Below are 24,254 nucleotides of genomic sequence, written 5' to 3'. Positions count from 1 at the left end.
GGACTTTGAAAAAATTCTGGACAGCATGGGACTTTGAAATATTTCAGGCAGGCGTCAGACTTAGAAAAAATTCTGGCCAGCATGGGACTTTGAAAATATTCTGGCCAGCATGGGACTTTGAAAAAATTCTGGACAGCATGGGACTTTGAAAATTTTCAGCCAGGCCTCAGACTTAGAAAAAATTCTGGCCTGCATGGGACTTTGAAAATTTTCGGCCAGGCGTCAGACTTAGAAAATATTCTGGCCAGCATGGGACTTTGAAAATTTTCAGCCAGGCATCAGACTTTGAAAAAATTCTGGCCAGCATGGGACTTTGAAAAAATTCTGGCCAGGCATCAGACTTAGAAAAAATTCTGGCCAGCATGGGACTTTGAAAATTTTCAGCCAGGCATCAGACTTAGAAAAAATTCTGGCCAGCATGGGACTTTGAAAAAATTCTGGACAGCATGGGACTTTGAAATATTTCAGGCAGGCGTCAGACTTAGAAAAAATTCTGGCCAGCATGGGACTTTGAAAATATTCTGGCCAGCATGGGACTTTGAAAAAATTCTGGACAGCATGGGACTTTGAAAATTTTCAGCCAGGCATCAGACTTTGAAAAAATTCTGGCCAGCATGGGACTTTGAAAAAATTCTGGCCAGCATGGGACTTTGAAAATTTTCAGCCAGGCATCAGACTTAGAAAAAATTCTGGCCAGCATGGGACTTTGAAAAAATTCTGGACAGCATGGGACTTTGAAAATTTTCTGGACAGCATGGGACTTTGAAAATTTTCAGCCAGGCGTCAGACTTTGAAAAAATTCTGGACAGCATGGGACTTTGAAAATTTTTGGCCAAGCGTCAGACTTAGAAAAAATTCTGGCCAGCATGGGACTTTGAAAAAATTCTGGACAGCATGGGACTTTGAAATATTTCAGGCAGGCGTCAGACTTAGAAAAGATTCTGGCCAGCATGGGACTTTGAAAATATTCTGGCCAGCATGGGACTTTGAAAAAATTCTGGACAGCATGGGACTTTGAAAAAATTCTGGTCAGCATGGGACTTAGAAAAAATTCTGGCCTGCATGGGACTTTGAAAATTTTCGGCCAGGCATCAGACTTAGTAAAGATTCTGGCCAGTATGGGACTTTGAAAATTTTCGGCCAGGCGTCAGACTTAGAAAAAATTCTGGCCACCATGGGACTTTGAAAAAATTCTGGACAGCATGGGACTTTGAAAATTTTCAGCCAGGCCTCAGACTTAGAAAAAATTCTGGCCTGCATGGGACTTTGAAAATTTTCGGCCAGGCGTCAGACTTAGAAAATATTCTGGCCAGCATGGGACTTTGAAAATTTTCAGCCAGGCATCAGACTTTGAAAAAATTCTGGCCAGCATGGGACTTTGAAAAAATTCTGGCCAGGCATCAGACTTAGAAAAAATTCTGGCCAGCATGGGACTTTGAAAATTTTCAGCCAGGCATCAGACTTAGAAAAAATTCTGGCCAGCATGGGACTTTGAAAAAATTCTGGACAGCATGGGACTTTGAAATATTTCAGGCAGGCGTCAGACTTAGAAAAAATTCTGGCCAGCATGGGACTTTGAAAATATTCTGGCCAGCATGGGACTTTGAAAAAATTCTGGACAGCATGGGACTTTGAAAATTTTCAGCCAGGCATCAGACTTTGAAAAAATTCTGGCCAGCATGGGACTTTGAAAAAATTCTGGCCAGCATGGGACTTTGAAAATTTTCAGCCAGGCATCAGACTTAGAAAAAATTCTGGCCAGCATGGGACTTTGAAAAAATTCTGGACAGCATGGGACTTTGAAAATTTTCTGGACAGCATGGGACTTTGAAAATTTTCAGCCAGGCGTCAGACTTTGAAAAAATTCTGGACAGCATGGGACTTTGAAAATTTTTGGCCAAGCGTCAGACTTAGAAAAAATTCTGGCCAGCATGGGACTTTGAAAAAATTCTGGACAGCATGGGACTTTGAAATATTTCAGGCAGGCGTCAGACTTAGAAAAGATTCTGGCCAGCATGGGACTTTGAAAATATTCTGGCCAGCATGGGACTTTGAAAAAATTCTGGACAGCATGGGACTTTGAAAAAATTCTGGCCAGCATGGGACTTAGAAAAAATTCTGGCCTGCATGGGACTTTGAAAATTTTCGGCCAGGCATCAGACTTAGTAAAGATTCTGGCCAGTATGGGACTTTGAAAATTTTCGGCCAGGCGTCAGACTTAGAAAAAATTCTGGCCACCATGGGACTTTGAAAAAATTCTGGACAGCATGGGACTTTGAAAATTTTCAGCCAGGCCTCAGACTTAGAAAAAATTCTGGCCTGCATGGGACTTTGAAAATTTTCGGCCAGGCGTCAGACTTAGAAAATATTCTGGCCAGCATGGGACTTTGAAAATTTTCAGCCAGGCATCAGACTTTGAAAAAATTCTGGCCAGCATGGGACTTTGAAAAAATTCTGGCCAGGCATCAGACTTAGAAAAAATTCTGGCCAGCATGGGACTTTGAAAATTTTCAGCCAGGCATCAGACTTAGAAAAAATTCTGGCCAGCATGGGACTTTGAAAAAATTCTGGACAGCATGGGACTTTGAAATATTTCAGGCAGGCGTCAGACTTAGAAAAAATTCTGGCCAGCATGGGACTTTGAAAATATTCTGGCCAGCATGGGACTTTGAAAAAATTCTGGACAGCATGGGACTTTGAAAATTTTCAGCCAGGCATCAGACTTTGAAAAAATTCTGGCCAGCATGGGACTTTGAAAAAATTCTGGCCAGCATGGGACTTTGAAAATTTTCAGCCAGGCATCAGACTTAGAAAAAATTCTGGCCAGCATGGGACTTTGAAAAAATTCTGGACAGCATGGGACTTTGAAAATTTTCTGGACAGCATGGGACTTTGAAAATTTTTGGCCAAGCGTCAGACTTAGAAAAAATTCTGGCCAGCATGGGACTTTGAAAATATTCTGGCCAGCATGGGACTTTGAAAAAATTCTGGACAGCATGGGACTTTGAAAATTTTCGGCCAGGCGTCAGACTTAGAAAAAATTCTGGCCTGCATGGGACTTTGAAAATTTTCGGCCAGGCATCAGACTTAGAAAAAATTCTGGCCAGCATGGGACTTTGAAAAAATTCTGGACAGCATGGGACTTTGAAAATTTTCGGCCAGGTGTCAGACAGAAAAATTCTGGACAGCATGGGACTTTGAAAATTTTTGGCCAAGCGTCAGACTTAGAAAAAATTCTGGCCAGCATGGGACTTTGAAAAAATTCTGGCCAGCATGGGACTTTGAAAAAATTCTTGCCAGCATGGGACTTAGAAAAAATTCTGGCCTGCATGGGACTTTTAAATATTTCAGCCAGGCATCAGACTTAGAAAAAATTCTGGCCAGCATGGGACTTTGAAAAAATTCTGGACAGCATGGGACTTTGAAATATTTCAGGCAGGCGTCAGACTTAGAAAAAATTCTGGCCAGCATGGGACTTTGAAAATATTCTGGCCAGCATGGGACTTTGAAAAAATTCTGGACAGCATGGGACTTTGAAAATTTTCAGCCAGGCCTCAGACTTAGAAAAAATTCTGGCCTGCATGGGACTTTGAAAATTTTCGGCCAGGCGTCAGACTTAGAAAATATTCTGGCCAGCATGGGACTTTGAAAATTTTCAGCCAGGCATCAGACTTTGAAAAAATTCTGGCCAGCATGGGACTTTGAAAAAATTCTGGCCAGGCATCAGACTTAGAAAAAATTCTGGCCAGCATGGGACTTTGAAAATTTTCAGCCAGGCATCAGACTTAGAAAAAATTCTGGCCAGCATGGGACTTTGAAAAAATTCTGGACAGCATGGGACTTTGAAATATTTCAGGCAGGCGTCAGACTTAGAAAAAATTCTGGCCAGCATGGGACTTTGAAAATATTCTGGCCAGCATGGGACTTTGAAAAAATTCTGGACAGCATGGGACTTTGAAAATTTTCAGCCAGGCATCAGACTTTGAAAAAATTCTGGCCAGCATGGGACTTTGAAAAAATTCTGGCCAGCATGGGACTTTGAAAATTTTCAGCCAGGCATCAGACTTAGAAAAAATTCTGGCCAGCATGGGACTTTGAAAAAATTCTGGACAGCATGGGACTTTGAAAATTTTCTGGACAGCATGGGACTTTGAAAATTTTCAGCCAGGCGTCAGACTTTGAAAAAATTCTGGACAGCATGGGACTTTGAAAATTTTTGGCCAAGCGTCAGACTTAGAAAAAATTCTGGCCAGCATGGGACTTTGAAAAAATTCTGGACAGCATGGGACTTTGAAATATTTCAGGCAGGCGTCAGACTTAGAAAAGATTCTGGCCAGCATGGGACTTTGAAAATATTCTGGCCAGCATGGGACTTTGAAAAAATTCTGGACAGCATGGGACTTTGAAAAAATTCTGGCCAGCATGGGACTTAGAAAAAATTCTGGCCTGCATGGGACTTTGAAAATTTTCGGCCAGGCATCAGACTTAGTAAAGATTCTGGCCAGTATGGGACTTTGAAAATTTTCGGCCAGGCGTCAGACTTAGAAAAAATTCTGGCCACCATGGGACTTTGAAAAAATTCTGGACAGCATGGGACTTTGAAAATTTTCAGCCAGGCCTCAGACTTAGAAAAAATTCTGGCCTGCATGGGACTTTGAAAATTTTCGGCCAGGCGTCAGACTTAGAAAATATTCTGGCCAGCATGGGACTTTGAAAATTTTCAGCCAGGCATCAGACTTTGAAAAAATTCTGGCCAGCATGGGACTTTGAAAAAATTCTGGCCAGGCATCAGACTTAGAAAAAATTCTGGCCAGCATGGGACTTTGAAAATTTTCAGCCAGGCATCAGACTTAGAAAAAATTCTGGCCAGCATGGGACTTTGAAAAAATTCTGGACAGCATGGGACTTTGAAATATTTCAGGCAGGCGTCAGACTTAGAAAAAATTCTGGCCAGCATGGGACTTTGAAAATATTCTGGCCAGCATGGGACTTTGAAAAAATTCTGGACAGCATGGGACTTTGAAAATTTTCAGCCAGGCATCAGACTTTGAAAAAATTCTGGCCAGCATGGGACTTTGAAAAAATTCTGGCCAGCATGGGACTTTGAAAATTTTCAGCCAGGCATCAGACTTAGAAAAAATTCTGGCCAGCATGGGACTTTGAAAAAATTCTGGACAGCATGGGACTTTGAAAATTTTCTGGACAGCATGGGACTTTGAAAATTTTCAGCCAGGCGTCAGACTTTGAAAAAATTCTGGACAGCATGGGACTTTGAAAATTTTTGGCCAAGCGTCAGACTTAGAAAAAATTCTGGCCAGCATGGGACTTTGAAAAAATTCTGGACAGCATGGGACTTTGAAATATTTCAGGCAGGCGTCAGACTTAGAAAAGATTCTGGCCAGCATGGGACTTTGAAAATATTCTGGCCAGCATGGGACTTTGAAAAAATTCTGGACAGCATGGGACTTTGAAAAAATTCTGGCCAGCATGGGACTTAGAAAAAATTCTGGCCTGCATGGGACTTTGAAAATTTTCGGCCAGGCATCAGACTTAGTAAAGATTCTGGCCAGTATGGGACTTTGAAAATTTTCGGCCAGGCGTCAGACTTAGAAAAAATTCTGGCCACCATGGGACTTTGAAAAAATTCTGGACAGCATGGGACTTTGTAAATTTTCAGCCAGGCATCAGACTTAGAAAAAATTCTGGCCAGCATGGGACTTTGAAAATTTTCGGCCAGGCGTCAGACTTAGAAAAAATTCTGGCCAGCATGGGACTTTGAAAAAATTCTGGACAGCATGGGACTTTGAAATATTTCAGGAAGGCGTCAGACTTAGAAAAAATTCTGGCCAGCATGGGACTTTGAAAAAATTCTGGCCTGCATGGGACTTTGAAAATTTTTGGCCAAGCGTCAGACTTAGAAAAAATTCTGGCCAGCATGGGACTTTGAAAAAATTCTGGCCAGCATGGGACTTTGAAAAAATTCTTGCCAGCATGGGACTTAGAAAAAATTTTGGCCTGCATGGGACTTTTAAATATTTCAGCCAGGCATCAGACTTAGAAAATATTCTGGCCAGCATGGGACTTTGAAAAAATTCTGGACAGCATGGGACTTTGAAAATTTTCGGCCAGGCGTCAGACTTAGAAAAAATTCTGGCCTGCATGGGACTTTGAAAATTTTCGGCCAGGCGTCAGACTTAGAAAATATTCTGGCCAGCATGGGACTTTGAAAATTTTCAGCCAGGCATCAGACTTTGAAAAAATTCTGGCCAGCATGGGACTTTGAAAAAATTCTGGACAGCATGGGACTTTGAAATATTTCAGGCAGGCGTCAGACTTAGAAAAAATTCTGGCCAGCATGGGACTTTGAAAATATTCTGGCCAGCATGGGACTTTGAAAAAATTCTGGACAGCATGGGACTTTGAAAATTTTCAGCCAGGCATCAGACTTTGAAAAAATTCTGGCCAGCATGGGACTTTGAAAAAATTCTGGCCAGCATGGGACTTTGAAAATTTTCAGCCAGGCATCAGACTTAGAAAAAATTCTGGCCAGCATGGGACTTTGAAAAAATTCTGGACAGCATGGGACTTTGAAAATTTTCGGCCAGGCGTCAGACTTAGAAAAAATTCTGGCCAGCATGGGACTTTGAAAAAATTCTGGCCAGCATGGGACTTTGAAAAAATTCTTGCCAGCATGGGACTTAGAAAAAATTTTGGCCTGCATGGGACTTTTAAATATTTCAGCCAGGCATCAGACTTAGAAAATATTCTGGCCAGCATGGGACTTTGAAAAAATTCTGGACAGCATGGGACTTTGAAAATTTTCGGCCAGGCGTCAGACTTAGAAAAAATTCTGGCCTGCATGGGACTTTGAAAATTTTCGGCCAGGCGTCAGACTTAGAAAATATTCTGGCCAGCATGGGACTTTGAAAATTTTCAGCCAGGCATCAGACTTTGAAAAAATTCTGGCCAGCATGGGACTTTGAAAAAATTCTGGACAGCATGGGACTTTGAAATATTTCAGGCAGGCGTCAGACTTAGAAAAAATTCTGGCCAGCATGGGACTTTGAAAATATTCTGGCCAGCATGGGACTTTGAAAAAATTCTGGACAGCATGGGACTTTGAAAATTTTCAGCCAGGCATCAGACTTTGAAAAAATTCTGGCCAGCATGGGACTTTGAAAAAATTCTGGCCAGCATGGGACTTTGAAAATTTTCAGCCAGGCATCAGACTTAGAAAAAATTCTGGCCAGCATGGGACTTTGAAAAAATTCTGGACAGCATGGGACTTTGAAAATTTTCGGCCAGGCGTCAGACTTTGAAAAAATTCTGGACAGCATGGGACTTTGAAAATTTTTGGCCAAGCGTCAGACTTAGAAAAAATTCTGGCCAGCATGGGACTTTGAAAAAATTCTGGCCAGCATGGGACTTTGAAAAAATTCTTGCCAGCATGGGACTTAGAAAAAATTCTGGCCTGCATGGGACTTTTAAATATTTCAGCCAGGCATCAGACTTAGAAAAAATTCTGGCCAGCATGGGACTTTGAAAAAATTCTGGACAGCATGGGACTTTGAAATATTTCAGGCAGGCGTCAGACTTAGAAAAAATTCTGGCCAGCATGGGACTTTGAAAATATTCTGGCCAGCATGGGACTTTGAAAAAATTCTGGACAGCATGGGACTTTGAAAATTTTCGGCCAGGCGTCAGACTTAGAAAAAATTCTGGCCTGCATGGGACTTTGAAAATTTTCAGCCAGGCATCAGACTTTGAAAAAATTCTGGCCAGCATGGGACTTTGAAAAAATTCTGGACAGCATGGGACTTTGAAATATTTCAGGCAGGCGTCAGACTTAGAAAAAATTCTGGCCAGCATGGGACTTTGAAAATATTCTGGCCAGCATGGGACTTTGAAAAAATTCTGGACAGCATGGGACTTTGAAAATTTTCAGCCAGGCATCAGACTTTGAAAAAATTCTGGCCAGCATGGGACTTTGAAAAAATTCTGGCCAGCATGGGACTTTGAAAATTTTCAGCCAGGCATCAGACTTAGAAAAAATTCTGGCCAGCATGGGACTTTGAAAAAATTCTGGACAGCATGGGACTTTGAAAATTTTTGGCCAAGCGTCAGACTTTGAAAAAATTCTGGACAGCATGGGACTTTGAAAATTTTCGGCCAGGCGTCAGACTTAGAAAAAATTCTGGCCTGCATGGGACTTTGAAAATTTTCGGCCAGGCATCAGACTTAGAAAAAATTCTGGCCAGCATGGGACTTTGAAAAAATTCTGGACAGCATGGGACTTTGAAAATTTTCGGCCAGGTGTCAGACTTAGAAAAATTCTGGACAGCATGGGACTTTGAAAATTTTTGGCCAAGCGTCAGACTTAGAAAAAATTATGGCCAGCATGGGACTTTGAAAAAATTCTGGCCAGCATGGGACTTTGAAAAAATTCTTGCCAGCATGGGACTTTGAAAAAATTCTGGCCAGCATGGGACTTTGAAAAAATTCTTGCCAGCATGGGACTTAGAAAAAATTTTGGCCTGCATGGGACTTTTAAATATTTCAGCCAGGCATCAGACTTAGAAAATATTCTGGCCAGCATGGGACTTTGAAAAAATTCTGGACAGCATGGGACTTTGAAAATTTTCGGCCAGGCGTCAGACTTAGAAAAAATTCTGGCCTGCATGGGACTTTGAAAATTTTCGGCCAGGCGTCAGACTTAGAAAATATTCTGGCCAGCGTGGGACTTTGAAAATTTTCAGCCAGGCATCAGACTTTGAAAAAATTCTGGCCAGCATGGGACTTTGAAAAAATTCTGGACAGCATGGGACTTTGAAATATTTCAGGCAGGCGTCAGACTTAGAAAAAATTCTGGCCAGCATGGGACTTTGAAAATATTCTGGCCAGCATGGGACTTTGAAAAAATTCTGGACAGCATGGGACTTTGAAAATTTTCAGCCAGGCATCAGACTTTGAAAAAATTCTGGCCAGCATGGGACTTTGAAAAAATTCTGGCCAGCATGGGACTTTGAAAATTTTCAGCCAGGCATCAGACTTAGAAAAAATTCTGGCCAGCATGGGACTTTGAAAAAATTCTGGACAGCATGGGACTTTGAAAATTTTCGGCCAGGCGTCAGACTTTGAAAAAATTCTGGACAGCATGGGACTTTGAAAATTTTTGGCCAAGCGTCAGACTTAGAAAAAATTCTGGCCAGCATGGGACTTTGAAAAAATTCTGGCCAGCATGGGACTTTGAAAAAATTCTTGCCAGCATGGGACTTAGAAAAAATTCTGGCCTGCATGGGACTTTTAAATATTTCAGCCAGGCATCAGACTTAGAAAAAATTCTGGCCAGCATGGGACTTTGAAAAAATTCTGGACAGCATGGGACTTTGAAATATTTCAGGCAGGCGTCAGACTTAGAAAAAATTCTGGCCAGCATGGGACTTTGAAAATATTCTGGCCAGCATGGGACTTTGAAAAAATTCTGGACAGCATGGGACTTTGAAAATTTTCGGCCAGGCGTCAGACTTAGAAAAAATTCTGGCCTGCATGGGACTTTGAAAATTTTCAGCCAGGCATCAGACTTTGAAAAAATTCTGGCCAGCATGGGACTTTGAAAAAATTCTGGACAGCATGGGACTTTGAAATATTTCAGGCAGGCGTCAGACTTAGAAAAAATTCTGGCCAGCATGGGACTTTGAAAATATTCTGGCCAGCATGGGACTTTGAAAAAATTCTGGACAGCATGGGACTTTGAAAATTTTCAGCCAGGCATCAGACTTTGAAAAAATTCTGGCCAGCATGGGACTTTGAAAAAATTCTGGCCAGCATGGGACTTTGAAAATTTTCAGCCAGGCATCAGACTTTGAAAAAATTCTGGCCTGCATGGGACTTTGAAAATTTTCGGCCAGGCATCAGACTTAGAAAAAATTCTGGCCAGCATGGGACTTTGAAAAAATTCTGGACAGCATGGGACTTTGAAAATTTTCGGCCAGGTGTCAGACTTAGAAAAATTCTGGACAGCATGGGACTTTGAAAATTTTTGGCCAAGCGTCAGACTTAGAAAAAATTATGGCCAGCATGGGACTTTGAAAAAATTCTGGCCAGCATGGGACTTTGAAAAAATTCTTGCCAGCATGGGACTTAGAAAAAATTCTGGCCTGCATGGGACTTTTAAATATTTCAGCCAGGCATCAGACTTAGAAAAAATTCTGGCCAGCATGGGACTTTGAAAAAATTCTGGACAGCATGGGACTTTGAAATATTTCAGGCAGGCGTCAGACTTAGAAAAAATTCTGGCCAGCATGGGACTTTGAAAATATTCTGGCCAGCATGGGACTTTGAAAAAATTCTGGGCAGCATGGGACTTTGAAAATTTTCGGCCAGGCGTCAGACTTAGAAAAAATTCTGGCCTGCATGGGACTTTGAAAATTTTCGGCCAGGCGTCAGACTTAGAAAATATTCTGGCCAGCATGGGACTTTGAAAATTTTCAGCCAGGCATCAGACTTTGAAAAAATTCTGGCCAGCATGGGACTTTGAAAAAATTCTGGCCAGGCATCAGACTTAGAAAAAATTCTGGCCAGCATGGGACTTTGAAAATTTTCAGCCAGGCATCAGACTTAGAAAAAATTCTGGCCAGCATGGGACTTTGAAATATTTCAGGCAGGCGTCAGACTTAGAAAAAATTCTGGCCAGCATGGGACTTTGAAAATATTCTGGCCAGCATGGGACTTTGAAAAAATTCTGGACAGCATGGGACTTTGAAAATTTTCAGCCAGGCATCAGACTTTGAAAAAATTCTGGCCAGCATGGGACTTTGAAAAAATTCTGGACAGCATGGGACTTTGAAAATTTTCTGGACAGCATGGGACTTTGAAAATTTTCAGCCAGGCATCAGACTTAGAAAAAATTCTGGCCAGCATGGGACTTTGAAAATTTTCAGCCAGGCATCAGACTTAGAAAAAATTCTGGCCAGCATGGGACTTTGAAAAAATTCTGGACAGCATGGGACTTTGAAAATTTTCGGCCAGGCGTCAGACTTAGAAAAAATTCTGGACAGCATGGGACTTTGAAAATTTTTGGCCAAGCGTCAGACTTAGAAAAAATTCTGGCCAGCATCGGACTTTGAAAAAATTCTGGCCAGCATGGGACTTTGAAAAAATTCTTGCCAGCATGGGACTTAGAAAAAATTCTGGCCTGCATGGGACTTTTAAATATTGCAGCCAGGCATCAGACTTAGAAAAAATTCTGGCCAGCATGGGACTTTGAAAAAATTCTGGACAGCATGGGACTTTGAAATATTTCAGGCAGGCGTCAGACTTAGAAAAAATTCTGGCCAGCATGGGACTTTGAAAATATTCTGGCCAGCATGGGACTTTGAAAAAATTCTGGACAGCATGGGACTTTGAAAATTTTCGGCCAGGCGTCAGACTTAGAAAAAATTCTGGCCTGCATGGGACTTTGAAAATTTTCGGCCAGGCATCAGACTTAGAAAAAATTCTGGCCAGCATGGGACTTTGAAAATTTTCGGCCAGGTGTCAGACTTAGAAAAATTCTGGACAGCATGGGACTTTGAAAATTTTTGGCCAGCATGGGACTTTGAAAAAATTCTTGCCAGCATGGGACTTAGAAAAAATTCTGGCCAGCATGGGACTTTGAAAAAATTCTGGACAGCATGGGACTTTGAAATATTTCAGGCAGGCGTCAGACTTAGAAAAAATTCTGGCCAGCATGGGACTTTGAAAATATTCTGGCCAGCATGGGACTTTGAAAAAATTCTGGACAGCATGGGACTTTGAAAATTTTCGGCCAGGCGTCAGACTTAGAAAATATTCTGGCCAGCATGGGACTTTGAAAATTTTCAGCCAGGCATCAGACTTTGAAAAAATTCTGGCCAGCATGGGACTTTGAAAAAATTCTGGACAGCATGGGACTTTGAAAATTTTTGGCCAAGCGTCAGACTTAGAAAAAATTCTGGCCAGCATGGGACTTTGAAAAAATTCTGGCCAGCATGGGACTTTGAAAAAATTCTTGCCAGCATGGGACTTAGAAAAAATTCTGGCCTGCATGGGACTTTTAAATATTTCAGCCAGGCATCAGACTTAGAAAAAATTCTGGCCAGCATGGGACTTTGAAAAAATTCTGGACAGCATGGGACTTTGAAATATTTCAGGCAGGCGTCAGACTTAGAAAAAATTCTGGCCAGCATGGGACTTTGAAAATATTCTGGCCAGCATGGGACTTTGAAAAAATTCTGGACAGCATGGGACTTTGAAATATTTCAGGCAGGCGTCAGACTTAGAAAAAATTCTGGCCAGCATGGGACTTTGAAAATATTCTGGCCAGCATGGGACTTTGAAAAAATTCTGGACAGCATGGGACTTTGAAAATTTTCAGCCAGGCATCAGACTTTGAAAAAATTCTGGCCAGCATGGGACTTTGAAAAAATTCTGGCCAGCATGGGACTTTGAAAATTTTCAGCCAGGCATCAGACTTAGAAAAAATTCTGGCAAGCATGGGACTTTGAAAAAATTCTGGACAGCATGGGACTTTGAAAATTTTCGGCCAGGCATCAGACTTAGAAAAAATTCTGGCTAGCATGGGACTTAGAAAAAATTCTGGCCAGCATGGGACTTTGAAAATGTTCAGCCAGGCATCAGACTTAGAAAAAATTCTGGCCAGCATGGGACTTTGAAAAAATTCTGGAGAGCATGGGACTTTGAAAATTTTCGGCCAGGTGTCAGACTTAGAAAAATTCTGGACAGCATGGGACTTTGAAAATTTTTGGCCAAGCGTCAGACTTAGAAAAAATTCTGGCCAGCATGGGACTTTGAAAAAATTCTGGCCAGCATGGGACTTTGAAAAAATTCTTGCCAGCATGGGACTTAGAAAAAATTCTGGCCTGCATGGGACTTTTAAATATTTCAGCCAGGCATCAGACTTAGAAAAAATTCTGGCCAGCATGGGACTTTGAAAATTTTTGGCCAAGCGTCAGACTTAGAAAAAATTCTGGCCAGCATGGGACTTTGAAAAAATTCTGGCCAGCATGGGACTTTGAAAAAATTCTTGCCAGCATGGGACTTAGAAAAAATTCTGGCCAGCATGGGACTTTGAAAAAATTCTGGACAGCATGGGACTTTGAAATATTTCAGGCAGGCTTCAGACTTAGAAAAAATTCTGGCCAGCATGAGACTTTGAAAATATTCTGGCCAGCATGGGACTTTGAAAAAATTCTGGACAGCATGGGACTTTGAAAATTTTCGGCCAGGCGTCAGACTTAGAAAAAATTCTGGCCTGCATGGGACTTTGAAAATTTTCGGCCAGGCATCAGACTTAGAAAAAATTCTGGCCAGCATGGGACTTTGAAAAAATTCTGGACAGCATGGGACTTTGAAAATTTTCGGCCAGGTGTCAGACTTAGAAAAATTCTGGACAGCATGGGACTTTGAAAATTTTTGGCCAAGCGTCAGACTTAGAAAAAATTCTGGCCAGCATGGGACTTTGAAAAAATTCTGGCCAGCATGGGACTTTGAAAAAATTCTTGCCAGCATGGGACTTAGAAAAAATTCTGGCCAGCATGGGACTTTGAAAAAATTCTGGACAGCATGGGACTTTGAAATATTTCAGGCAGGCGTCAGACTTAGAAAAAATTCTGGCCAGCATGGGACTTTGAAAATATTCTGGCCAGCATGGGACTTTGAAAAAATTCTGGACAGCATGGGACTTTGAAAATTTTCGGCCAGGCGTCAGACTTAGAAAATATTCTGGCCAGCATGGGACTTTGAAAATTTTCAGCCAGGCATCAGACTTTGAAAAAATTCTGGCCAGCATGGGACTTTGAAAAAATTCTGGACAGCATGGGACTTTGAAAATTTTTGGCCAAGCGTCAGACTTAGAAAAAATTCTGGCCAGCATGGGACTTTGAAAAAATTCTGGCCAGCATGGGACTTTGAAAAAATTCTTGCCAGCATGGGACTTAGAAAAAATTCTGGCCAGCATGGGACTTTGAAAAAATTCTGGACAGCATGGGACTTTGAAATATTTCAGGCAGGCGTCAGACTTAGAAAAAATTCTGGCCAGCATGGGACTTTGAAAATATTCTGGCCAGCATGGGACTTTGAAAAAATTCTGGCCAGCATGGGACTTTGAAATATTTCAGGCAGGCGTCAGACTTAGAAAAAATTCTGGCCAGCATGGGACTTTGAAAATATTCTGGCCAGCATGGGACTTTGAAAAAATTCTGGACAGCATGGGACTTTGAAAATTTTCAGCCAGGCATCAGACTTTGAAAAAATTCTGGCCAGCATGGGACTTTGAAAAAATTCTGGACAGCATGGGACTTTGAAATATTTCAGGCAGGCGTCAGACTTAGAATATATTCTGGCCAGCATGGGACTTTGAAAAAATTCTGGACAGCATGGGACTTTGAAAATTTTCGGCCAGGCGTCAGACTTAGAAAAAATTCTGGCCTGCATGGGACTTTGAAAATTTTCGGCCAGGCGTCAGACTTAGAAAATATTCTGGCCAGCATGGGACTTTGAAAAAATTCTGGACAGCATGGGACTTTGAAATATTTCAGGCAGGCGTCAGACTTAGAAAAAATTCTGGCCAGCATGGGACTTTGAAAATATTCTGGCCAGCATGGGACTTTGAAAAAATTCTGGACAGCATGGGACTTTGAAAATTTTCGGCCAGGCGTCAGACTTAGAAAAAATTCTGGCCAGCATGGGACTTTGAAAAAATTCTGGACAGCATGGGACTTTGAAATATTTCAGGCAGGCGTCAGACTTAGAAAATATTCTGGCCAGCATGGGACTTTGAAAAAATTCTGGCCAGCATGGGACTTTGAAAAAATTCTGGCCAGGCATCAGACTTAGAAGAAATTCTGGCCAGCATGGGACTTTGAAAATTTTCAGCCAGGCATCAGACTTAGAAAAAATTCTGGCCAGCATGGGACTTTGAAAAAATTCTGGACAGCATGGGACTTTGAAATATTTCAGGCAGGCGTCAGACTTAGAAAAAATTCTGGCCAGCATGGGACTTTGAAAATATTCTGGCCAGCATGGGACTTTGAAAAAATTCTGGACAGCATGGGACTTTGAAAATTTTCAGCCAGGCATCAGACTTTGAAAAAATTCTGGCCAGCATGGGACTTTGAAAAAATTCTGGCCAGCATGGGACTTTGAAAATTTTCGGCCAGGCATCAGACTTAGAAAAAATTCTGGCCAGCATGGGACTTAGAAAAAATTCTGGCCAGCATGGGACTTTGAAAATGTTCAGCCAGGCATCAGACTTAGAAAAAATTCTGGCCAGCATGGGACTTTGAAAAAATTCTGGACAGCATGGGACTTTGAAAATTTTCGGCCAGGTGTCAGACTTAGAAAAAATTCTGGACAGCATGGGACTTTGAAAATTTTTGGCCAAGCGTCAGACTTAGAAAAAATTCTGGCCAGCATGGGACTTTGAAAAAATTCTGGCCAGCATGGGACTTTGAAAAAATTCTTGCCAGCATGGGACTTAGAAAAAATTCTGGCCTGCATGGGACTTTTAAATATTTCAGCCAGGCATCAGACTTAGAAAAAATTCTGGCCAGCATGGGACTTTGAAAAAATTCTGGACAGCATGGGACTTTGAAAATTTTCGGCCAGGCGTCAGACTTAGAAAAAATTCTGGCCAGCATGGGTCTTTGAAAAAATTCTGGACAGCATGGGACTTTGAAATATTTCAGGCAGGCGTCAGACTTAGAAAAAATTCTGGCCAGCATGGGACTTTGAAAATATTCTGGCCAGCATGGGACTTTGAAAAAATTCTGGACAGCATGGGACTTTGAAAATTTTCGGCCAGGCGTCAGACTTAGAAAAAATTCTGGCCAGCATGGGACTTTGAAAAAATTCTGGCCAGCATGGGACTTTGAAAAAATTCTTGCCAGCATGGGACTTAGAAAAAATTCTGGCCTGCATGGGACTTTTAAATATTTCAGCCAGGCATCAGACTTAGAAAAAATTCTGGCCAGCATGGGACTTTGAAAAAATTCTGGACAGCATGGGACTTTGAAATATTTCAGGCAGGCGTCAGACTTAGAAAAAATTCTGGCCAGCATGGGACTTTGAAAATATTCTGGCCAGCATGGGACTTTGAAAAAATTCTGGCCAGCATGGGACTTTGAAATATTTCAGGCAGGCGTCAGACTTAGAAAAAATTCTGGCCAGCATGGGACTTTGAAAATATTCTGGCCAGCATGGGACTTTGAAAAAATTCTGGACAGCATGGGACTTTGAAAATTTTCAGCCAGGCATCAGACTTTGAAAAAATTCTGGCCAGCATGGGACTTTGAAAAAATTCTGGACAGCATGGGACTTTGAAATATTTCAGGCAGGCGTCAGACTTAGAATATATTCTGGCCAGCATGGGACTTTGAAAAAATTCTGGACAGCATGGGACTTTGAAAATTTTCGGCCAGGCGTCAGACTTAGAAAAAATTCTGGCCTGCATGGGACTTTGAAAATTTTCGGCCAGGCGTCAGACTTAGAAAATATTCTGGCCAGCATGGGACTTTGAAAAAATTCTGGACAGCATGGGACTTTGAAATATTTCAGGCAGGCGTCAGACTTAGAAAAAATTCTGGCCAGCATGGGACTTTGAAAATATTCTGGCCAGCATGGGACTTTGAAAAAATTCTGGACAGCATGGGACTTTGAAAATTTTCAGCCAGGCATCAGACTTTGAAAAAATTCTGGCCAGCATGGGACTTTGAAAAAATTCTGGCCAGCATGGGACTTTGAAAATTTTCAGCCAGGCATCAGACTTAGAAAAAATTCTGGCCAGCATGGGACTTTGAAAAAATTTTGGACAGCATGGGACTTTGAAAATTTTCGGCCAGGCATCAGACTTAGAAAAAATTCTGGCCAGCATGGGACTTAGAAAAAATTCTGGCCAGCATGGGACTTTGAAAATGTTCAGCCAGGCATCAGACTTAGAAAAAATTCTGGCCAGCATGGGACTTTGAAAAAATTCTGGACAGCATGGGACTTTGAAAATTTTCGGCCAGGTGTCAGACTTAGAAAAAATTCTGGACAGCATGGGACTTTGAAAATCTTTGGCCAAGCGTCAGACTTAGAAAAAATTCTGGCCAGCATGGGACTTTGAAAAAATTCTGGCCAGCATGGGACTTTGAAAAAATTCTTGCCAGCATGGGACTTAGAAAAAATTCTGGCCTGCATGGGACTTTTAAATATTTCAGCCAGGCATCAGACTTAGAAAAAATTCTGGCCAGCATGGGACTTTGAAAAAATTCTGGACAGCATGGGACTTTGAAAATTTTCGGCCAGGCGTCAGACTTAGAAAAAATTCTGGCCAGCATGGGTCTTTGAAAAAATTCTGGACAGCATGGGACTTTGAAATATTTCAGGCAGGCGTCAGACTTAGAAAAAATTCTGGCCAGCATGGGACTTTGAAAATATTCTGGCCAGCATGGGACTTTGAAAAAATTCTGGACAGCATGGGACTTTGAAAATTTTCGGCCAGGCGTCAGACTTAGAAAAAATTCTGGCCAGCATGGGACTTTGAAAAAATTCTGGACAGCATGGGACTTTGAAATATTTCAGGCAGGCGTCAGACTTAGAAAAAATTCTGGCCAGCATGGGACTTTGAAAATATTCTGGCCAGCATGGGACTTTGAAAAAATTCTGGACAGCATGGGACTTTGAAAATTTTCAGCCAGGCATCAGACTTTGAAAAAATTCTGGCCAGCATGGGACTTTGAAAATTTTCAGCCAGGCATCAGACTTAGAAAAAATTCTGGCCAGCATGGGACTTTGAAAAAATTCTGGACAGCATGGGACTTTGAAAATTTTCGGCCAGGCATCAGACTTAGAAAAAATTCTGGCCAGCATGGGACTTAGAAAAAATTCTGGCCAGCATGGGACTTTGAAAATGTTCAGCCAGGCATCAGACTTAGAAAAAATTCTGGCCAGCATGGGACTTTGAAAAAATTCTGGCCAGCATGGGACTTTGAAAAAATTCTTGCCAGCATGGGACTTAGAAAAAATTCTGGCCTGCATGGGACTTTTAAATATTTCAGCCAGGCATCAGACTTAGAAAAAATTCTGGCCAGCATGGGACTTTGAAAAAATTCTGGACAGCATGGGACTTTGAAAATTTTCGGCCAGGCGTCAGACTTAGAAAAAATTCTGGCCAGCATGGGTCTTTGAAAAAATTCTGGACAGCATGGGACTTTGAAAATATTCTGGCCAGCATGGGACTTTGAAAAAATTCTGGACAGCATGGGACTTTGAAATATTTCAGGCAGGCGTCAGACTTAGAAAAAATTCTGGCCAGCATGGGACTTTGAAAATTTTCGGCCAGGCATCAGACTTAGAAAAAATTCTGGCCAGCATGGGACTTAGAAAAAATTCTGGCCAGCATGGGACTTTGAAAATGTTCAGCCAGGCATCAGACTTAGAAAAAATTCTGGCCAGCATGGGACTTTGAAAATTTTCGGCCAGGTGTCAGACTTAGAAAAAATTCTGGACAGCATGGGACTTTGAAAATTTTTGGCCAAGCGTCAGACTTAGAAAAAATTCTGGCCAGCATGGGACTTTGAAAAAATTCTGGCCAGCATGGGACTTTGAAAAAATTCTTGCCAGCATGGGACTTAGAAAAAATTCTGGCCTGCATGGGACTTTTAAATATTTCAGCCAGGCATCAGACTTAGAAAAAATTCTGGCCAGCATGGGACTTAGAAAAAATTCTGGACAGCATGGGACTTTGAAAATTTTCGGCCAGGCGTCAGACTTAGAAAAAATTCTGGCCAGCATGGGTCTTTGAAAAAATTCTGGACAGCATGGGACTTTGAAATATTTCAGGCAGGCGTCAGACTTAGAAAAAATTCTGGCCAGCATGGGACTTTGAAAATATTCTGGCCAGCATGGGACTTTGAAAAAATTCTGGACAGCATGGGACTTTGAAAATTTTCGGCCAGGCGTCAGACTTAGAAAAAATTCTGGCCAGCATGGGACTTTGAAATATTTCAGGCAGGCGTCAGACTTAGAAAAAATTCTGGCCAGCATGGGACTTTGAAAATATTCTGGCCAGCATGGGACTTTGAAAAAATTCTGGACAGCATGGGACTTTGAAAATTTTCAGCCAGGCATCAGACTTTGAAAAAATTCTGGCCAGCATGGGACTTTGAAAAAATTCTGGCCAGCATGGGACTTTGAAAATTTTCAGCCAGGCATCAGACTTAGAAAAAATTCTGGCCAGCATGGGACTTTGAAAAAATTCTGGACAGCATGGGACTTTGAAAATTTTCGGCCAGGCATCAGACTTAGAAAAAATTCTGGCCAGCATGGGACTTAGAAAAAATTCTGGCCAGCATGGGACTTTGAAAATGTTCAGCCAGGCATCAGACTTAGAAAAAATTCTGGCCAGCATGGGACTTTGAAAAAATTCTGGACAGCATGGGACTTTGAAAATTTTCGGCCAGGTGTCAGACTTAGAAAAAATTCTGGACAGCATGGGACTTTGAAAATTTTTGGCCAAGCGTCAGACTTAGAAAAAATTCTGGCCAGCATGGGACTTTGAAAAAATTCTGGACAGCATGGGACTTTGAAAATTTTCGGCCAGGTGTCAGACTTAGAAAAAATTCTGGACAGCATGGGACTTTGAAAATTTTTGGCCAAGCGTCAGACTTAGAAAAAATTCTGGCCAGCATGGGACTTTGAAAAAATTCTGGCCAGCATGGGACTTTGAAAAAATTCTTGCCAGCATGGGACTTAGAAAAAATTCTGGCCTGCATGGGACTTTTAAATATTTCAGCCAGGCATCAGACTTAGAAAAAATTCTGGCCAGCATGGGACTTTGAAAAAATTCTGGACAGCATGGGACTTTGAAAATTTTCGGCCAGGCGTCAGACTTAGAAAAAATTCTGGCCAGCATGGGTCTTTGAAAAAATTCTGGACAGCATGGGACTTTGAAATATTTCAGGCAGGCGTCAGACTTAGAAAAAATTCTGGCCAGCATGGGACTTTGAAAATATTCTGGCCAGCATGGGACTTTGAAAAAATTCTGGACAGCATGGGACTTTGAAATATTTCAGGCAGGCGTCAGACTTAGAAAAAATTCTGGCCAGCATGGGACTTTGAAAATTTTCAGCCAGGCGTCAGACTTAGAAAAAATTCTGGCCAGCATGGGACTTTGAAAATTTTCGGCCAGGAGTCAGACTTAGAAAAAATTCTGGCCTGCATGGGACTTTGAAAAAATTCGGGCCAGCATGGGACTTTGAACGTTTTCGGCCAGGTGTCAGACTTAGAAAAATTCTGGACAGCATGGGACTTTGAAAATTTTTGGCCAAGCGTCAGACTTAGAAAAAATTCTGGCCAGCATGGGACTTTGAAAAAATTCTGGCCAGCATGGGACTTTGAAAAAATTCTTGCCAGCATGGGACTTAGAAAAAATTCTGGCCTGCATGGGACTTTTAAATATTTCAGCCAGGCATCAGACTTAGAAAAAATTCTGGCCAGCATGGGACTTTGAAAAAATTCTGGACAGCATGGGACTTTGAAATATTTCAGGCAGGCGTCAGACTTAGAAAAAATTCTGGCCAGCATGGGACTTTGAAAATTTTCAGCCAGGCGTCAGACTTAGAAAAAATTCTGGCCAGCATGGGACTTTGAAATATTTCAGGCAGGCATCAGACTTAGAAAAAATTCTGGCCAGCATGGGACTTTGAAAAAATTCGGGCCAGCATGGGACTTTGAAAATTTTCGGCCAGGTGTCAGACTTAGAAAAATTCTGGACAGCATGGGACTTTGAAAATTTTTGGCCAAGCGTCAGACTTAGAAAAAATTCTGGCCAGCATGGGACTTTGAAAAAATTCTGGCCAGCATGGGACTTTGAAAAAATTCTTGCCAGCATGGGACTTAGAAAAAATTCTGGCCTGCATGGGACTTTTAAATATTTCAGCCAGGCATCAGACTTAGAAAAAATTCTTGCCAGCATGGGACTTAGAAAAAATTCTGGCCAGCATGGGACTTTGAAAATATTCTGGCCAGCATGGGACTTTGAAAAAATTCTGGACAGCATGGGACTTTGAAAATTTTCGGCCAGGCGTCAGACTTAGAAAAAATTCTGGCCTGCATGGGACTTTGAAAATTTTCGGCCAGGCGTCAGACTTAGAAAATATTCTGGCCAGCATGGGACTTTGAAAATTTTCAGCCAGGCATCAGACTTTGAAAAAATTCTGGCCAGCATGGGACTTTGAAAAAATTCTGGCCAGGCATCAGACTTAGAAAAAATTCTGGCCAGCATGGGACTTTGAAAATTTTCAGCCAGGCATCAGACTTTGAAAAAATTCTGGCCAGCATGGGACTTTGAAAAAATTCGGGCCAGCATGGAACTTTGAAAATTTTCGGCCAGGTGTCAGACTTAGAAAAATTCTGGACAGCATGGGACTTTGAAAATTTTTGGCCAAGCGTCAGACTTAGAAAAAATTCTGGCCAGCATGGGACTTTGAAAAAATTCTGGCCAGCATGGGACTTTGAAAAAATTCTTGCCAGCATGGGACTTAGAAAAAATTCTGGCCTGCATGGGACTTTTAAATATTTCAGCCAGGCATCAGACTTAGAAAAAAATTCTTGCCAGCATGGGACTTAGAAAAAATTCTGGCCAGCATGGGACTTTGAAAATATTCTGGCCAGCATGGGACTTTGAAAAAATTCTGGACAGCATGGGACTTTGAAAATTTTCGGCCAGGCGTCAGACTTAGAAAAAATTCTGGCCTGCATGGGACTTTGAAAATTTTCGGCCAGGCGTCAGACTTAGAAAATATTCTGGCCAGCATGGGACTTTGAAAATTTTCAGCCAGGCATCAGACTTTGAAAAAATTCTGGCCAGCATGGGACTTTGAAAAAATTCTGGCCAGGCATCAGACTTAGAAAAAATTCTGGCCAGCATGGGACTTTGAAAATTTTCAGCCAGGCATCAGACTTAGAAAAAATTCTGGCCAGCATGGGACTTTGAAAAAATTCTGGACAGCATGGGACTTTGAAATATTTCAGGCAGGCGTCAGACTTAGAAAAAAGTCTGGCCAGCATGGGACTTTGAAAATATTCTGGCCAGCATGGGACTTTGAAAAAATTCTGGACAGCATGGGACTTTGAAAATTTTCAGCCAGGCATCAGACTTTGAAAAAATTCTGGCCAGCATGGGACTTTGAAAAAATTCTGGACAGCATGGGACTTTGAAAATTTTTGGCCAAGCGTCAGACTTAGAAAAAATTCTGGCCAGCATGGGACTTAGAAAAAATTCTGGCCTGCATGGGACTTTTAAATATTTCAGCCAGGCATCAGACTTAGAAAAAATTCTGGCCAGCATGGGACTTTGAAAAAATTCTGGACAGCATGGGACTTTGAAAATTTTTGGCCAGGCGTCAGACTTAGAAAAAATTCTGGCCAGCATGGGTCTTTGAAAAAATTCTGGACAGCATGGGACTTTGAAATATTTCAGGCAGGCGTCAGACTTAGAAAAAATTCTGGCCAGCATGGGACTTTGAAAATATTCTGGCCAGCATGGGACTTTGAAAAAATTCTGGACAGCATGGGACTTTGAAAATTTTCAGCCAGGCATCAGACTTTGAAAAAATTCTGGCCAGCATGGGACTTTGAAAAAATTCTGGCCAGCATGGGACTTTGAAAATTTTCAGCCAGGCATCAGACTTAGAAAAAATTCTGGCCAGCATGGGACTTTGAAAAAATTCTGGACAGCATGGGACTTTGAAAATTTTCGGCCAGGCATCAGACTTAGAAAAAATTCTGGCCAGCATGGGACTTTGAAAATGTTCAGCCAGGCATCAGACTTAGAAAAAATTCTGGCCAGCATGGGACTTTGAAAATTTTCGGCCAGGCATCAGACTTAGAAAAAATTCTGGCCAGCATGGGACTTAGAAAAAATTCTGGCCAGCATGGGACTTTGAAAATGTTCAGCCAGGCATCAGACTTAGAAAAAATTCTGGACAGCATGGGACTTTGAAAATTTTCGGCCAGGTGTCAGACTTAGAAAAAATTCTGGACAGCATGGGACTTTGAAAATTTTTGGCCAAGCGTCAGACTTAGAAAAAATTCTGGCCAGCATGGGACTTTGAAAAAATTCTGGCCAGCATGGGACTTTGAAAAAATTCTTGCCAGCATGGGACTTAGAAAAAATTCTGGCCTGCATGGGACTTTTAAATATTTCAGCCAGGCATCAGACTTAGAAAAAATTCTGGCCAGCATGGGACTTTGAAAAAATTCTGGACAGCATGGGACTTTGAAAATTTTCGGCCAGGCGTCAGACTTAGAAAAAATTCTGGCCAGCATGGGTCTTTGAAAAAATTCTGGACAGCATGGGACTTTGAAATATTTCAGGCAGGCGTCAGACTTAGAAAAAATTCTGGCCAGCATGGGACTTTGAAAATATTCTGGCCAGCATGGGACTTTGAAAAAATTCTGGACAGCATGGGACTTTGAAAATTTTCGGCCAGGCGTCAGACTTAGAAAAAATTCTGGCCTGCATGGGACTTTGAAATATTTCAGGCAGGCGTCAGACTTAGAAAAAGTTCTGGCCAGCATGGGACTTTGAAAATTTTCAGCCAGGCGTCAGACTTAGAAAAAATTCTGGCCAGCATGGGACTTTGAAAATTTTCGGCCAGGAGTCAGACTTAGAAAAAATTCTGGCCTGCATGGGACTTTGAAATATTTCAGGCAGGCATCAGACTTAGAAAAAATTCTGGCCAGCATGGGACTTTGAAAAAATTCGGGCCAGCATGGGACTTTGAAATATTTCAGGCAGGCGTCAGACTTAGAAAATATTCTGGCCAGCATGGGACTTTGAAAAAATTCTGGACAGCATGGGACTTTGAAAATTTTCGGCCAGGCGTCAGACTTTGAAAAAATTCTGGACAGCATGGGACTTTGAAAAAATTCTGGCCAGCATGGGACTTTGAAAAAATTCTGGCCAGCATGGGACTTAGAAAAAATTCTGGCCTGCATGGGACTTTGAAAATTTTCGGCCAGGTGTCAGACTTAGAAAAAATTCTGGACAGCATGGGACTTTGAAAATTTTTGGCCAAGCGTCAGACTTAGAAAAAATTCTGGCCAGCATGGGACTTTGAAAAAATTCTGGCCAGCATGGAACTTTGAAAAAATTCTTGCCAGCATGGGACTTAGAAAAAATTCTGGCCTGCATGGGACTTTTAAATATTTCAGCCAGGCATCAGACTTAG

This window comes from Festucalex cinctus, chromosome 1, assembly GCF_051991245.1.
Source record: "Festucalex cinctus isolate MCC-2025b chromosome 1, RoL_Fcin_1.0, whole genome shotgun sequence".
Lineage (NCBI taxonomy): Eukaryota > Metazoa > Chordata > Actinopteri > Syngnathiformes > Syngnathidae > Festucalex > Festucalex cinctus.
This window is presented reverse-complemented; position numbering follows the sequence as displayed.